Source organism: Odocoileus virginianus, chromosome 14, assembly GCF_023699985.2.
Source record: "Odocoileus virginianus isolate 20LAN1187 ecotype Illinois chromosome 14, Ovbor_1.2, whole genome shotgun sequence".
Lineage (NCBI taxonomy): Eukaryota > Metazoa > Chordata > Mammalia > Artiodactyla > Cervidae > Odocoileus > Odocoileus virginianus.
Genome location: NC_069687.1, coordinates 26,191,532 through 26,209,735, shown reverse-complemented (window position 1 = coordinate 26,209,735; position 18,204 = coordinate 26,191,532). Strand labels below are relative to the sequence as shown.

The window sequence follows — 18,204 nt, the reverse complement described above, 5'->3', positions numbered from 1 at the left end:
AAAAAAATATTTTCAACAAACTATTCTGGAATAAGTTGTTCTATATGTGAAAAAGAAGCAGAAAGAAAGAAAACTACCTTACAACTTCCAAAGAAGGGCTGTATCCTACTTGAAGAGGGAGTTAACAACCATGCACCTGTTGAAGGAGGTGACAGGATGCCTAGGTGTGTCAGTTGGTAGCCAAAATAAAAATAGTTCTGAAATAATTTGAGATCTGTGGTTTTTTGGGACTGTGAGATCTGAATATTTGTTACCATCTGACCACACCCACATGACACGAGCAATGCCAGGTGGGAATCATCCATTGAAGAGTTGTCAAGACACAAGACTGTGTGTGTGTGTGGGCAGTCTCTCAGTTGTGTCCAACTCTTTGTGACCCCATAGACCACAGACCCCATAGAATGTCCATGGGATTTCCCAGGCAAGAATACTGGTACAGGTGGCCGTTTTCTACTCCAGGGCATCTTCCCGACCCAGGGAGTGGTCCCAGTCTCTGAGTCTCCTGCAAGCAGGTGGATTCTTTGCCACTGAGCCACCTGAGAAGCCCAAAAGACCATGAGAAATTATATATATATATCTATATATCTATATATTTAATTTTAAGCCAATTGTACATGAGTAACATGACTGGTTACTCAACATATGATTATTGAAATAGAAGAATCCTCCTCCTACAAGGGGAAAACAAGCAAAAAACAACAGAAGCAACTGCAAAGATCATGTACACAAAATTTTAAACATCAAAGAAGTAACCCATATCAGGTGGCAACCGAGGGTTAATGACCTCAAGAACTTATGACAATAGATAATCTGAAAGAATACATATTATATAATAGAGCTAAGATAGAGGCAGTAAATCAGACTGTCCTTGTATTTTACCTTGGAGATAGTATTATATCCTAATCAAAGCTGAGACTCATATGAATTATGAACAGTAGTGGATATACTTTATAAGGGATGTAAAGTAGATGACTTGAAGTAAAATAATATTTAATAAAACAGTATAATTTATATTTAGAAGCCAGGGTATAACTGAAAGTTTTTGTGCTAATCTAATGAACTTGACTATAATAAGTACTTTCACTAGTAGTTTGTTTTATTTTATAGCAATAAACTATGCTAGAATAACAATTATAATTTTAAGTATATTGCCATTAACTTGCACTAGTTTGAATCATAAATTGAAGAGAACATGCTAATTTGAGAATATAGACTCTATTTAGCATAATACATTGTTTCTTGAGAAATGATATTCTGCATATTAGAGAACTAGGTTATAAACAGATAATTAAATGTGAGAATTAATTTTGTTTCATGGGGCTCAATTACCTTATGCGAACAATGTAAATCATTTAAGCTCTGTTTTTAAATATAGCATGCATATTCAAAAAACCCATGATTATAATCTATGAATAATAAGTAGATATATTTTTAGTCATATAACCTACTATACAGAGGAGTGCTAACTTTGCTTACCTTTACAGTGAACTTTCAGTTCCAGGTCAAGCTGTAGCGGAGCATCTGCTGTGGCCATATGTTATCTCAGTAGATTGCCACCAGGTGAAATTCTTTATGAGACACATCAAATTCTAAAAACTATCACAGGAGATGCTATAATACATAAGGCTTTTCCCTGTTTGGCTTCCTGGTCCCAATGGGGGGGATAATTCCACATTTCAGCTAATATTATTTTGGTTCCTGCCATGAAGTTGGAAGATATTTCCTGCAGTATAGAATCTCCCACCAGCATCTGGAAAGTGAGCATAAGATTGAAAGTCGGAGAAAGAATTTTACTCACCATGGGAAAATATTTTTGAGGGCGAGAAAACAAAAGTGTGAAGATGACAGTATTTTCCTTTTACTATTACCCGTGCTGTGCTTAGTCACTTAGTCATGCCCAACTCTTTGTGACCCGACGGACTGTAGCTCACCACACACCTCTGTCCATGGGGATTCTCCAGGCAAGAATACTGGAGTTGTTGCCATGCCCTCCTCCAAGGGATCTTCCCAACCCGGGGATCCAACCCAAGTCTCCTGCAATAGAGACGGATGCTTTACCATCTGAGCATCCAAGGAAGCCCAACTGGCCTTAAGTTTCTCACTTTCAGAGACTCCCAAACAAGGATTCTTATTTTCTGTTGTTTTGAGGCACCCATGAACCTCCTTGATTCAGTAGGGTGTTTTCAGTTCCTTAAATTCTTTTTTTTTTCCATTTATTTTTATTAGTTGGAGGCTAATTACTTTACAATATTGTAGTGGTTTTTGTCATACATTGACATGAATCAGCCATGGATTTACATGTATTCCCCATCCCGGTCCCCCCTCCCACCTCCCTCTCCACCCGATCCCTCTGGGTCTTCCCAGAAAAAATAGACACAACAAACTAAGTACAACATAAAACTAAGAATTTAAGGAACAAATTCTTAGTTTTATGTTGTACTTAGTTTGTTGTGTCTATTTTTTATTAACATAGATCATTTTATTTGGTTTAAAGCAGAATGAAGTCTCAATTTTTCAATAAACTAAGTATATGAAAATATATTGAGATGATATAAAAAGTACCGTATTAATAAGTTTACCACAAATAATTTTAAAATAAATGCAAGTCTGTACTTTTCATATTTTTCTGAAATATTTTCCTGAAATATTTTTCACATTTTTAAACAGCAGTTTGGCATAGAAAAAGGATGGAGAAACTGAAGTGTGAAAAACATCAGTGTAGCTAAAAGTGCTGTCTCCAAATAGAATATAGTTTAGCATTTTACCTTTAAAATGTGCGTAAAAAGCATGCATCTGGACATTAAAGGTCCATTTAATAGCTTATTTTTAAGAATTAAAGCCCTTTCTAATCAGTCACCTGAAAGAAAGTAAGTTTATAATGTTTGTATCAGATTTGGAAAAATGACCTATGGTAGACATGTCTAAAACACCTCAAGTTTTCTGCCTCCTGATATATGTACCCAATGTAATTCCCTCCTCTTGAGTGTAATGAACCTGTGCATGTGGTGGGATGCCTTCCTTGTAATTAGATCAGTCAGTTCACTTTAATTTAAAAGAAAGCTGAAGCATCAGAAAGATGCTCCTCCGTTGGCCTTGAGAAAGCCAACTGCCATGCTGTGAAAGCCGTGGTCCAGAAGGCAATGAGTGGCCTCTTAGAGCTGAGGACCTCCATCCTTTCAAATTATAGGGAAATTAATGTTGGCGGTAGATGTTGAGTTTGGAAATGAACTTCAAGCCTAAAATTGCATTCTGTTCCCTACCAAAGCCTTGATTCCAGCCTATGGAGATACTGGGGTGTGGTCCCTACTACTTGAACTAGTTTAGTACTTCAAGGCGGGGACTATTTTACAGTAGTGGGTAGTGGGGTTCAGCTTCCACAGTATCACTTTCATGTAAATCGGGATGGAAGAGATTCGTTGTCAATCTGGAGAAATGCTTCTCCAAACCAATTAAGAGCAAGGATTGGAAAGAGCCCCTATAGGTCCTTGGAACCCCTTCATTGAGAACTAGGAAGTTGGGAAGGCTGGTTAAGTGAGCTGAAGGCACCTAAGGTGCTTAATTTGTAAACAGTCTCTTTTCCAGTGGTCTTGCTGTTTGCAAATAATAGCACAAACTAGGAGAGTTTTGGTTTCATTTAGAAGTGTTCATTTACTGGAATTGAAGATTAAGACTTTTGGTGTTTTTTTATTTGTTTTTGAGGTGATTCATCTAGAGTGTGAGAGAATTGGTTTGCCATATTCACTAAATCCGGAGTGGGCATAGTTTTCTGTTCTCTCCTGACAATTTTTACTATAAGGGAGTGATCCTGGTTCACTCTATTCATAAATATAAACTTAAAAGATACCTGGGTAAAATAAACATCTGGAGGAAAATCAGAATTTTCTTTCTTTCTTTCTTTCTTTCTTTTTTTCCAGAATTTTCTTTAAAAGCAAGTTGAAGTTTGTATTAGTCATGAACAGGTTCACCAGACTTTTTTGTGTGTGATTGTGCAAGTGTGAATTTTGTTCCAAACAGGTTTTGAAAAACCTTGAGAAATTGCTCAGTGAAGTCATCCAGTGATTGCCCAAGCCTGATCATACAATAAATCAGTGAACAGGTCTCCCAGTTGTAATTCTAGAGACCTTTCAGGATTTTCCTAATTAATGATTTTCATCCAATGCTGGGCCTGGCCTTCACTGCCAAGCATATGGGCCAGCTTATACAAGTCAGAGAAATCAGGTTGATAAGTTTGGATGACTATTAAATTCCTGAGCAAGTATGTAAGGATCTTTGGTTGTTTTAGGGAAATCTTTGACTATGGCTCACAGATCAGCTTTAGTCCAGGGAATATCAGAAATTAAGAGTTAAACTGCTGGGTTCTCAGAAGACTTAATTTTAAAGGGAGAAGTTCTTATAAATTCAAAAAAAAGAAAGTAGAGGGAATTTTCAAGAAAGGAAAAGGGGGATTTTAGTGTATAGAAGAGGCATAGGTGGCATAAAAAGGAAGGAGGAAGGGATCTTCCCAACCCAGGAATTGAACCAGAGTCTCCTGTGTTTCCTGCATTTCAGGTGGGCTCTTTACTGCTCAGCCACCTGGAAAGCCCTGGAATCTGGCCACTGGGAGCCAAGAGAGAGAGACAGGATGGTGGCAGAGGCTGAGCCTAAGACAAGGAAGCGAAGGAACAGAAACCCGAGGCTTTGGGAGCCTTTTTATATTTCTTTAATCATTTGTTTGTATCAGTTAATCTTAAAATCTTATTTTGCATAGAGGCATTTTGAGGATTCTGACAATGCTTGGAAGCCTCAAAAATATCAATCACAATCAACATTCCAGTAAGTTCTAGAAATTTTAAGCTGTTGTAGTCCAGTTAGTTTTACAGATATTAAATTTGGGGATTTCAAAAGGTCCCCATAATGACCACTGACATTCTAAATTGGTTTTGGTCACATTGGCCCATTTATTTAGAAAGGCACATAAGGAAGAACCACAGTTTTAATTGTAAAATCAAACAGATCCTTGTAGATGAGGGCACCGTCAAAATACATAGATAAGTGGAATCCCATTTCTGAGAGTATTTTCCCTAGAGTAAAAGTTTTCCAATAGCTCACATAGCTTATAGCTCAAATAGTTTGACACAAACAGCTTGCAAGCTAATCCCAACCAATTCTAAGGAAACAGCTTGGTCCCAGAAGAGTCAAGCCAGAGGTTTTTCAACCAACTTCCATAGAATAATCCTAATTTCATAGAAATAGGTCAAAGGCCAGACAGCTGGCACAATTTTAGTGAAACAGTCTCAGCTTTAAAAGGAATAGGCCAAAGAGATTTTTAGTCAGCTTTGGTTGACAAAGTCTGTTGTCAAATCAGACCGAAGTACTAAACAAGTACCCACATACAGAACAAGGCTTTAACCAAAGACAAAACCTTTCTAAAATAGATCCCAAATCAAGCCTGGAGAGCTTCAAATGCAAAGAGAGTGTGAAGATGAGTCGAGGAGAAAGAGATGTGTGGTCAAGCTCCAGGGTCAATGAGAAAAGGAGTGATGATGAGCTTAATTGTAGGCATCACGCCTCTTTGCTCACCAGCAGTGGAACATTTGTGGGTCTTCACTGGTGCCTGTATGGACCACCAAAATATTGACTTGAAGCAGAGAGACTGCCGGATATTTCTCCAGCAAACATGCGTTTATTCAGGATCAGCAGAGAACTGCAAGTATCAGCAAGCCATGTTCAGGACAATGAAAGGAGGCCTCTTTTCTAGAGAGGAAAAGGAAACTGGGAGGGCTGGAGTAAACAAAGAGAACATGGATTTTATTGACTGAGTCCTTGCCGGGAAAGAAGAGGGGTCTTTCTTCCTCTTGGGCTTTGCTATTGTTGTAGGGTATGAGAACTTCCCCTTCTGGTCTCCTGGTTGAGTCTATTTAATTGAAGTTTCTGTTTATCTTTTTTTTTTTTTTTACATTTGGAAGGCATGACATCTGTGTTTTGAGGTTGAAAATGTAGTAACTGGATCACTAACACACATCCATTATGTATTATACTTTATTATTATTACATATACATAATGTGATATACATTAATTCTCTCTGGCAATATCATAATAATAACAATCTTTCTAAGATATTTAAATCATCTAATACTATGTGAAAGGAAAGAAAAGTGTTAGTCACCTAGTCATGTCTGACTCTCTACCACCACAAGTTCTGTAGCTCGCCAGGTTCCTCTGCCCCCAGAGTTCTCCAGGCAAAAATACTGGAGAGGGTAGTCATTTCCTTCTCCAGGGGATCTTCCTAATCTGGGGATCAAACCCAGGTGTCCTGGATGCCTTGATAGCAGATTCTTCACCATCTGAGCCGCCAAGGAAACCCATGAGAAACTAATCCCTTCACAGTATCTAGCCATCTAGCTAGCCCTGCTCAAAATGCAACAATTCAAACGGTTAGTCATCTTACGTTTAAGAGGGAAAATATTTGTGTATGTCAGAAGGCAGGAGGGCACCACTTAATAGTTTTGCTTGTAAAGCCACAGTGCATGGATTAGAAATGTCAACTTTACCTCTTACTGCCTGGATATTTCCTAAACAAGTCATTTAATCTCTCTGTGCTTCAGAATCTAAATCTATGAAGTGGGGATGTTATTGACTTATGTGTTAATTCTTTGAAGGCTGCATGAATTAAAATATGTACAAATCTTTGTTTCTCACACATAATAAATGCTTATAATTAGCTTTACTATGTCAGGAGGACCCAAAGTACAGTATACAAAATTACTACAAATGTTCATTTTTTGGGTTATTTCTAGAAAAATTATACATAATTTGAAAATAGTTCTTAAAAATGGAAACTAAAAATGAAGGTTTGTGTTTCATGCATGCTGCACTTCATTTATTTATTGCTTGGCCAGAGGTATAATTTAGTCAAGGTCTTTAAAGAAGATGGTGTTGATTTTTAATTTAAAATTAGCAGCAGATTTGCTTTGTTTGTTCTATTCAACATTGTAATTCATGTTCTTAATTCCCCTTCAAGTTACTTTATCTGTGATTTTTTTAACTACCCTAGTTAGTTTTATCATGTGGTCATATTGACAGTTTGCTTAGTAATTTATAAAATTGCCAAACTGAGTTCATGAAAGGAATAATGAATACTCCATATGATATTCATTATTTTGATTTTCAGTAATAGTGTAAATTGCATCCACAGTTTGTCACTAATTTCACTTTGAAATTAAACAGTTTCTCCAATGATTAGTCTGTCTTCTTATTGACAATAACTGGTCTCTTACATGAATGTCAAATAATGGTTCTATTTTATATCCATATTTTAAAATTTTTATCAAATGCAGACATCAGGTTATGAAATTGGTGATCTTTTTTATGAAAATTAGCATTGATTGAACATAATAGCAGAGAAAGTCCATATTGTCCCTGTGGGAGGCAGGATAATGCATTTCCTCACCTCTTAGGGTATCCACATCCTGATCCCAGGATCTTGTGCATATATTCTGTTACATGACAACAGGTAACTAAAGTTGCTTATGGAAATAAATTTGTTGAGAAGCTGACATTAATGTAAGATTATTCTATATTATTGGGATGGACCCAGTGTTACCACCAAAAAGTAGAATCGAAATGCAAAATGGAAAGTTAGAATAATGCAGTCTGAGAAGGATTTAGTCTTCCCTTTGAATTTGGAAAAAGGTGGTCTTGATCCAAGGCTTAAAGGAAGCCTCAAGAAGCTAGAAGTGAAAAAGAAACAAATGCTCCCCTAGACTTTCTGGAAAAGAACTCAGTCCTGCCAAGCCCTTGAAGTTGCCAGGGGAAGCCTGTGTCAGACTGGCTTCTACAGAGCTGTAAAATATCAAACGTCTTGAGTCAATCTGCAGCGTTTGTTACAGCAGCAGGAGAAAGCCAGTGTGGTGCCCATCCTCTGAGGGGGGCTCTCCTGCTGTCTCCAAGTCCGGGCAGACTGGGTGCAAACCGAGCACCTAGGACCGCAGACAACACCTAAACTTCAGACGGTGCATTTGGCAGAAGAGGAATAGTTCCTGAGCGTCTGTGAAAGAAATGATACAAGTGAGACAACCAGTCTACAGACATGAGTGCATACAGCCATTGATGCCAATTTTATAAAATCCCAAGCCACTTCCTTTGCAGGAAAAAAAAAAGTTAGCTTAACATACTGCATGAATCTATTTTATATACTTTGATAGTTTTCACAGTAATTTTACATTTTACTCAAATTGTGATAAATATCATAAAATTTTCTATTTTCTGCTTTACAGCTTAGAGATAGAGTCCCTAGATCCATTGTTTGAAATGCTATATATGTATATATAGATACAGATTTACATATTTAAATTACATATATATATATAGTTATACATATAATTCAGCCTTTTGAAGAAAGGAGGAAAATGGAGGCAACATATGGGCTTAGTTTTTAGAAATATATGCCTGTATTCACGTATGTGTTTGCCCTACTGAATTGAAATGTGCCTTTTCCTTCCATCCTTTCATAAGAACATTCTTGCTTTGCTTGCTAGCATTTGAAGAGGAATGAAAGAGTTAGTTCATAAGGTATGAAGGAATAGAAAATTCCTTCCTAAAGTTGTCATGTTATCTTTCTGGCCACCTGGCCCATGTTCTGACACAAAAGAGACCAGTTTAGTTTATTATTTAAAGCTGAATACACCAATTCTTTGAGAGAAGGCTAAAAAACTAAAGGAAGTACTTCACTGCAGACAAGAAATTACTGTGACCATGACTCTATGTTTCATTAACCGTGAATTATTTTCATTTCAAGTGTCTTTTTATATCAGAGCAGCAGGTTATGTTGAACGTGAAACCCCAAAGAGAAACTGTGATATATTTAAGGATTGCTACTTTGCATTATTGTAACTATTTAGAGCTATTTGGTTTCTTTCCAGAATGACAACATGGTACATATTAGAAACAATGACCTAAAATAAAGCACACATTTTTTTAAAGGTTTACTTGTAATTAAAAAAAATACTTTTTCATCTATCAGATAAAGCACTGAGTTATGAGTAATTATTTTAATATTTTTCTTTTACCTCTCTTCCCTCCCTTAAAGAAGCACTGTTAACCAACCTCATGATGGATTATTGCTCCCTGTTGCACTAAAATGTGGCTTATAACATGGAATTGATAAACTTAAAATTCTTACAAAATGGGGATGATATTAGTAAGAATCAACACATACGGTTCTTACCAGGTGAAGGCACTGTTTTAAACATTGTTTAGGTACTGATTCACTAAGTTGTCACAAACAGTAGGAATACTACACTTGCATTTTATGCAAGACAGGTGAAATAAGTTATCAGAGTCATGTAGTGGATCTGGTAAGCATAATAATCTTGCTAACAAAGAAATTTTCTTTTTTGTGCTTTTATCCACAGCTTAGATTGATATTAGTTTGGCTTTTTGGTTGCAAATAACAGAATAAATTCAAGAAAGAAGTGGCACATATATATACTAGCATAATAGCATCTCATGGAACACAAGTGTTGTTATTGTTCTGTTTTTAAGTCATATCTGAATCTTTGTGACCTCATGAACTATAGAACACCAGACTCCTCTATCCTCCACTATCTCCTGGAGGCTGCTCAAATTCATGTCCATTGAGTCAGTGATATTATCTAACCATCTCATCCTCTGTCACCCTTTTCTCATTTTGCCTTCAATCTTTCCCATCATCAAAGTCTTTTCCAGTGAGTTGGCTCCTCCCATCAGGTGGCTGAAGTACGGGAGCTTCAGCTTCAGCACCAGCTCTTCCAATGAATATTCAGGATTGATTTCCTTTAGTATTGAGGGTTTGATATCGCTGTCCAAGGGACTCACAAGAGTCTTCTCCAGCATCACAGTTTGAGAGCATCAGTTCTTTGACTCTCAGCCTTCTTTAGGATTGAACTCTCACACCCATACATGACTACTGGAAAAACCATAGCTTTTACTATATAGACCTTTGTCGACAAAGTGATGTGTCTACTTTTTAATACACTGTCTAGGTTTGTCATAGCTTTCCTTCCAAGGAGCAAGCACCCTTACAAACATACGAGGTCTTAATAAAGATATTGGAACCATGCAGTAATAAGCACTTAGAATCACATTTCCACCTTTCATTTCTTATATTTTTATTCTGCTACTTTAGTCTTTCTTCTTTCTAGACTAATATTTTCTGTTCCCTTATCTTCAAAGTCAATAGAAGCCACTACATAACTCTCATGACCAATGGCTCTTCATTTCATGTCCAGTCCATATGAGGTTTGTCTTAATTATACATTCTTATGCTGAGAAATTAGATTAGCCAAGCTTAGCTTAGGTGTCCATATTGTCATGTCAAAACAGATGATGACTGCATCTGAAGTACCTTGAAAATAAGGAGTAGAGGAGAGGAAGTTGAGTAGAAACTATCATAATTTTAGTAACTGGAATCTTCCAATATAAACTAATGCCTTTTTAGTATTTTAATGTGCTAATGCATACACTATATAATTAATTCAAACTCATGCAATACTACCAATGAGAGGCTGATGATCTCTTTCTGTGCAAATTATATGAATAGACAAAAGTACATGAAAACTAGAATAGGAAGCTCTTCTTTGAATTCCATTCCAGCAAACACATGCGAAAGTTGTCTACAGAGAAACTCAGTAGTATGACTATTTATATGATTATATTAAATTGATCAATACTTGATTGATGTATACTTTTGTAATGGATTTTGTGATAAATATTGCTAAGTGTGAACAATCAATTCATTTAAATCCCATGATTCTTTAGTCTCTATTATTTTGTTATGTGAAAGTTCTTGACTTCTTAAAAAAAAAAAATTCCAGTATTACATATATATGATAAAAACAATCAGATATAATCTGAATTTGTGATATTTATGATATAAACTCAGACATGATCTGAATTTATTATCAGACCATTTATGGTACCTACTTCTACACAAGTATTACAAGTATATGAACTGTGTCTTCCTGACAAGATATCATTGGGTGCTTACTGTGAAAGAACTAAATTCTGCTAAACAATAAATGTTATGGATTTGGGGGTTTTACACCACACTATAAAAGACTTTCAGTGGTCAAAGTTAGTACTAAGCTTATGGAGATGGTAGGGTTCTCTGTGGGGCTCTCTTTAGTCACTATGTCATGTCTGACTCTGCAAGTCCAGGCACTGTAGCCCACCAGGATCCTATATCCATGGGATTTCCCAGGTAAGAATGCTGGAGTGGATTGCCATTCCCTTCTGCAAGGAATATTTCTGACCCAGGGATTGAACCCACATGTCCTGCTTGGGAGGCATTTCCTGCTTGGCTGGTAGACTCTTTACCGCTGAGCCACCTGGAAAAACCCCTCTCTATGGGGTGGAGAGATTAGTTAGATTTCCATACCAGCAGGAGATAAGACCACTGTCACGGGGTGGGTCCCGTGTCAGTAGCACAACCTTGATCCCACCAGAAGGAAATGAAAGTTCTTTCTGAGGGAAAGCATGATTGATTTAGGCCCCAGATTTCACAGTCACATCTCTCTCTGTCTCTTTCTCTTTCTCTGTTACTCTCACACACACACATACACATTCTCACTCACTCACCATGAATGAGAATCTCTGGGAGCAAAAAAGTCACAAAAAATTTAGACTTTCATGGACTTGAATGCTGACATTTTAAGAAATAAATAACGATTGATTATATGAAGAAAAAAATTAGAATTATTAAAGTGAGCCAGCAACAAGTAAATAAGGGGGAAAAAAACAGAAAGAACTATATGGAGTACAATATTTAAAAAAAATAAATAAGTGAAATGAAATAATATATTGTTTCAATGTAAACATGTGATAAAGTATAAAAAGGCCAAGGATGATAAGTTTAAAATCCAGGATGTTATTACCTCTTTTCTGGGAAGAGGACTATTAGGGATTTGAAATCCTGAATGAGGGAAGTGTTGGAAGGAGAGTGACAGAATTCCTTAGGGTAAGGTTGCAGTTCTTAAATTGCCAGTAGGTTCTCAAGTACTCTGTTATGCTTCAAAGTTTATATGCACGCCACACATATTTTGTATATATATCTAGTTGTTGTTGTTGTTCAGTCATTCAGTTCTGTCTGACTTTTTACGACTCCATGAACTGCAGCAAGCCAGCCTTCCCTATCCTTCATCATCTCCAGGAGTTGGCTCAAAGTCATGTCCATTGAGTTGAGGATGCCATCCAACCATTTCATCCTCTGTCATCCCCTTCTCCTCCTGCTGAATATCTTTCCCAGCATCAAGGTCTTTTCCAGTGAGTCTGCTCCTTGCATCAGGTGGCCAAAGTATTGGAGCTTCAGCTTCAGCCTCAGTCCCTCCAATAAATATTCAAGGTTGATTTCCTTGAGGATTTGCTGGTTTGATCTCCTTGCAGTCCAAGGGACTCTCAAGTCATTTTATATATATCTTATACACACACACACACACACACACACACACATATAATATTTTAAAATAATGAATAAAACTTCCAAAAGGAATTATATAAACTAATATAAAATTAAGTAATGTTTTATAAAATAACTTTAAACTTTGTACTTTAGATTACATGGTAACACAAGGTCTAAATTTATATTTCCCAGGGAGACATATATCCTGATGTCCTGAAAATTTCTCTTCTTTCTCCGGCTTCCACTTCTTCGCCTCTCTGTCCTCCTTCTTTTTGGTGGTAACCCTGAGAAAAGTTTGTGTCTGCACTTACTTCAATTTTAAGTTTAAACAATAAGTATATTCTGCAGTATTTCAGTGGTTACCTTAGAGCTAGATGGTTGCCTACAACTGTGATGGCAGCAATCAGATTTAATTCAGTAAATGGATTTATTTTATGATTTGTGAGTCACAAATCATTTTACTTTTTAATGGTTTCAGGTTAATGAGAAAAGAATGGAGGTTGAGGGAAAAAAGACATATTCCTCCTAAGCCAAGGCCATGGGACCTCGTGGTAAATATACTTACTTTGGAGTAGTTTGAATAGTAAAACCAAAATTGCTTCCAGAATGGAATTATCACGTACCTGAAATGAAAATGAGTATACAGAACTCAAAATATCCTTAATTGTGTGACAAAACTCTTTTTGTATTTTAAGAAGTGATTTAGTTTCAGCAAAATATTATCTGCTGCATTCAGTTATTATCTAATTCCTCAGTATTTAGTGTAATAAATTTAATTAATAATTTTTAGTGTTATAATTGTATAAATGATGTAATAGTTCCTTGCTAGTTTCGTGTTTGAGTATATTTAGTTAACTTTATGACTACATAATTTGTCATCACTGAAACACAGCTTTTTTAAATTAAAACTATGACTAGTTTAATATGGTTGAGATCACCAGATTAAACCTGCAAAAGCCCAGTTAATTTTTAAGACTGGTATTTTACTGTTGACTTGAATTCTCATTTGAAAGTCCAAGGGACTCATAATTAATAGAGTAAAAATGCAAAGCTCAAACACAACTATAACATACCAAAAGCAAATTAAACCAATAATATTAGGTAGTAGGCAAGAAGGAAAACATGTTCATCTTCCTACATTGAACATCATGTAACATCACCTTTGAGAGATTTTTCTATGAAAATTTGGAAGATATGTGAACTTCTTATTGGAAAGATATTATAATCAGTTCTGTAAAATATGACTGTTTGATATTCCTACACAGCATTCCAGTTCACTGCATTTAGCGTGTTACATTCAATATATTAATGTTTATTTTTATGACTTGATGAATGAATGAACAAAGGAACAAATAAGTGAACAAATCTATTTTATATCTTCAGAATCACTCTCTTTCAACAGAAGATGTATTCCAGGGTCCTAAGTGTCAGAAACTGATTGTTTTTTCTGGTCTATGGCCTGATTCTTTCATGCTTCCTTTAATCTTCTGGTGTTTTCTTTCTTAAATGCTTCTTATAAGTGCATCTGGATATAATGAGGATCCAAGATACCTTCTGAAGCTAGTGTCATTTCATGATTGTATGATAAAGGTTTTTTAAGTAGAACAGCTTAAGTTTGACTAATGTGCAATAGATAGTGACATTCCAAAGATGAATCATCATTTGAAGAATCTACAAAGAAAATTTAAAATAATTAAAACATGTTGATCTTAGTGTCTTGAATCTTCTCACCTCAAGTATATAAGAAATGACAGGCATCTACAGAAAGTTTAATACACTACGCTGGCATCTGGGAGTCAGGGTGGACTAGGATGTGACTTTCACTGTGGGACTCTTGCAAGAGAAAAAAGACTTAATACCTCTTTGGCTAGTGATGCTATTTTAGGGTCGACCTACATACACTCTCTGGATAAGTTCCAACAATGGATGAATGCCTGTAGGGTTCTCTCATCTGATGTGAACTGAGCAGAAAGCAAGTCATCCTGTCCAAGAGCGCCACCTAGAGTCACGGAGGGAACAAAGCGTCAAGGAACTGCAGGTGCACATTCCCAGCTCAGGGCAGAGGGGCAAAGGGCCATGGAGAACTGACGTCAGGGGAGAGAGAGCTGGGCTGCAGCGAATGTCAGAAGTCAGAAAAGAAACTCTTGCAAGATATCCAGGACCTTAGAGCTGAATGGTGGTTAAAGAACTGTTTTTATCTAGAAAAGAGGGCAAGGAAAGAATTGTCTATGAGAGGTTTCAGTAAACAAACAGAAGTCAAGTCCCCATTTTTAATCTTAAAGGCATCTAACGTGAAATAGGCTGGTGTTAGTATAATTAAGTCATAAAAATATGCTATTAAATAAAGATTCTGAGTGGTGATGGATATCTTGGACTCAACATTATGATTACTGAATTGTGTGTGTGAAAAACAGTGTGAAGTATCCCTAGAACAAGTTTTATCTGAGTGGGCAGGAAAATCCTGACAGTTACCACACTGAGTATATTTTAAAGGAGCAGTGGGTAATAAAAGGAAATTTGCATTTTGGATATGGTAAAAGGAGTTGTTCCACCTCCAGTTTACATAAGAAAATGTAAAACTTTCCTTAAAAAGCAAATTGAGTTCTCTAATACTGTCAAAGTAAGTGGCTGCGTTCTTTGACAAGGTTGCATTTGGTTTTATTTTTATTTCCTTTATTTCTTTTGGATTTATTATCCAAATCCCGTGTCTTGACCAAAGCTGGGAGTGAGGGGCAAATATCTCTATCCCACAAAGATTCTAAGAATACATATGAAATCTCAACAAACTTTTGTTATATCACAACTTAACTTTTAAACATTTTAACAGTTAAATTGAAAAGTTAATATTATAGCAAAGAACAACAATTTTCTCACTGTCACCTGCCAGATTCTTGTTGGATATGGTGTAATGCACTTTTGAAGTAGTATTTAGTGCTCATTTTAAGCTAAGGTAAGGGAGAAGTAAGAGTGTGTGTGTGTTTCTTTATTATCTCCTTAATGATGAGTGTCTGAAATTGTCTTCTCTTTAATTTAAGGATTTGGAGATATTTTTCATGGGGAGATGCAGTTTCATTTAAGCAACCTGACAAGTCGAAACTTTATACATCGCTTGCAGAGGAAGCCTGCTGAATACATTTCCAAACAGGTCTACTGCTGTAACTTTCAGATGTTTGTTTTAAATTTCTTCTATATTTTTTCAATTTGCTGTTTTAAAGAATCACCCAAGTACTTAGCCAATTAGTACTTCATGCTTCTTTTTTATCATGAAGACAAAATCGTCTAGATTTTCATCTACATTTCTGCTTTCTTTGCATACCCACTGAATTTAGCATCTTTCCTACAAAAGATATAGCAGAGGACCTTACAATGAGTCTCAAGGAAAAAGTTCACATATTTTGAAGATATATCAATATCATATTTTATCAGCAGCTACCAACAGTTGGACAACTTCTTGTGTTATATGTCGGCATCAGTTGTTAATGAGCTCTGCTATGTTGGTATTGCTATTTACAAAATAGCATATTTAAGATTTCTATTCTCAAGCAACCTTTTCACACTGGAATAACAGTTATTTCATTTGTGTAAATATAACAATATACTTACAAATTTTTTTCCATGTCATTAGATTTCTTTAGGGCTAAAAAAGAATGAGGAATATAGACTGGTTACCAGTTGGCTTACAAACAGTATTTTTATTTTGTTGCAATATAATCATTTTATGAATACATAACTGCAGCATGTAAACAAAACAACATATTATATGCTTTTGATACTTGGAATTATCTTTATAATATTTGTCCAATTGTTGTGACAGTAAGCTAATTTTCCATTTTATAAATATTTTTTTTCAATCATATTGCCAAGTTGTTAGTTGAGTAACATCCTGAAATATTGCATCAAGCAAGTGATCAGAAACTCAGTTAAGTTAATCATAAATCCATGATACTTTCTACATAAAAAAGCTCTTATCTTGTGTGTTATAAATAGCACAGTTTATTCTATAAGTTGGGTAAGAATTTGTATATCACTATAGTAATATGAAAAAAATATTATGAAAGCACAAGGGAACAAAGAACAAATGATATATTGGTGATAGAAAACTTTTGAGGGCAGGGATATTTTAATCTGGTCAAAAAGAATAAGAGTTTTCCAGACTAAAAACTCTACATTGATTTGGCCTCTGCCCTTCATCCCTCTATCCCTCCTTTTTCTTTCTTTTTATAAACTGTACCATTGGTTTGAGTTTTTTGACATTTTCAGATAACCGTGAATAGCTAGAGATTATTCCTGCATGATAGTAGCATGTGTTATGAATATTAGGCCCAGTGTCTCAAAAAGAACATTGAGTATTCTCATTTCTTTTCATAGACTGTTAAAGAATCGATTGTTTAAAATTTTACTAAACATTATTTATATTGTGCAATAAAAATGATAGTCTCTGGTGACTGTCAAATTGTTCCCAAATCCTGGCTCGTTACACATCAGTTATGTGATTATATGTTATTTTCCTCCTGTTAGCAGTGGAAAATCACGGCATTTACTTGATAAGAGTTGTTGTGAAGGTAGCCCTGGTCCCTGCTGTCATGAAGAATCAGGAAGCCAAGAAGGTGGTAAACCACCTGTTTGAGGAAAGACCAAAGATTTCTGTCTCTGGAAAGGACATCCAGCTTAAAAAGGCACTTTACTGATTTGTGAAATGGCCAAGATGCACTGAGGTGGTGTACAAAAGGCTATCCTCTGTAAGAATAGTTGAAAGTGCCTCCTGCAATGAATCAGTTCATCCATTTAACCAGGCCTTGGACAGTGGAACAGCTACACGGCTGCTTAAGCTGGCCATCAAGTACAGACCAGAGAAAAAGCAAGAGATTGTTAGCCGCACTTGAGAAAAAAGCTGTGGGCAAAGGGGATGTCCCAACTAAGAGGCCATGTGTCCTTCAAGCAGAGGTTCAGACTGTCCCCACCTTGGTAGAGAACAAGAAAGCTCAACTGGTAGTCAGTGCACAAATGTGGACCCTGTGTCTTAAAGTGGGGGTTTCCTACTGCATTATCAAGGTGAAGCCTAGGCTGGGGCATATAGTCCACAGCAAGATTTATACCAGCATTACCTTCACACAAGGTAATTCAGAAGACAAAGGGGTTCTGGCTAAGTAGCTGGAAGCTACAATATCAGGACCAATTACACTGACAGATATGAGAGGTTCCCCATCACTAGGGGAGGCACTGTCCTGGATCTGAAATTGGTGGCTTCCTTCCCAAGCTGGAAAAGGCAAAGGACAAAGAACTGGCCACCAAACAGGGCCACGTGTATACTGTTGAGTTTTCTGTACTTAAATATAAGTTCTCCTTCAGCCAGAGTTGACTGAGGGGAAAAAAAAAAAGTAGCATAGTGTATATCCATTAAAATGTGTGGCTTACAGCATGTTAAAATAAGCCATTGATTTCTGACTTTTGGGTATGTACTATCTTTGATAGTCAGTTCGCAGGTTCTTCACTTTAGATCAAGAATTATACCCTTCTCCCTATTATCTTTTTCTCATAGTCTTTACAAAAGCTAACACTGTGCTTTTCAATATCATTTCAAGAAAGTACTTATTTCTCAACAGTCATTCAGTATAAAGAGATGCAATAGACTCTTGCCTCTAAATCCTGTCTGCATTTTAAAGAAATACTAGAAGCTAATGTTTCCTTTCAATAAAACCAATGTCACCTTGTTTTTGTACAGTACCATTAAAAGGTCTCTATCAGCATCTTTACCAAAGGTGCTTCCCTGTCCTTGTATTTGTGCTTC

The 18,204-nt window shown here is 36.2% G+C and overlaps 1 pseudogene; it reads left to right on the top strand.

The window, feature by feature from the left end:
* Positions 1-17,775, top strand: part of LOC110148497 (large ribosomal subunit protein eL8 pseudogene) — an 87,637-nt pseudogene extending 69,862 nt beyond the window's left edge.
* The last annotated feature ends 429 nt before the right edge of the window (positions 17,776-18,204 follow it).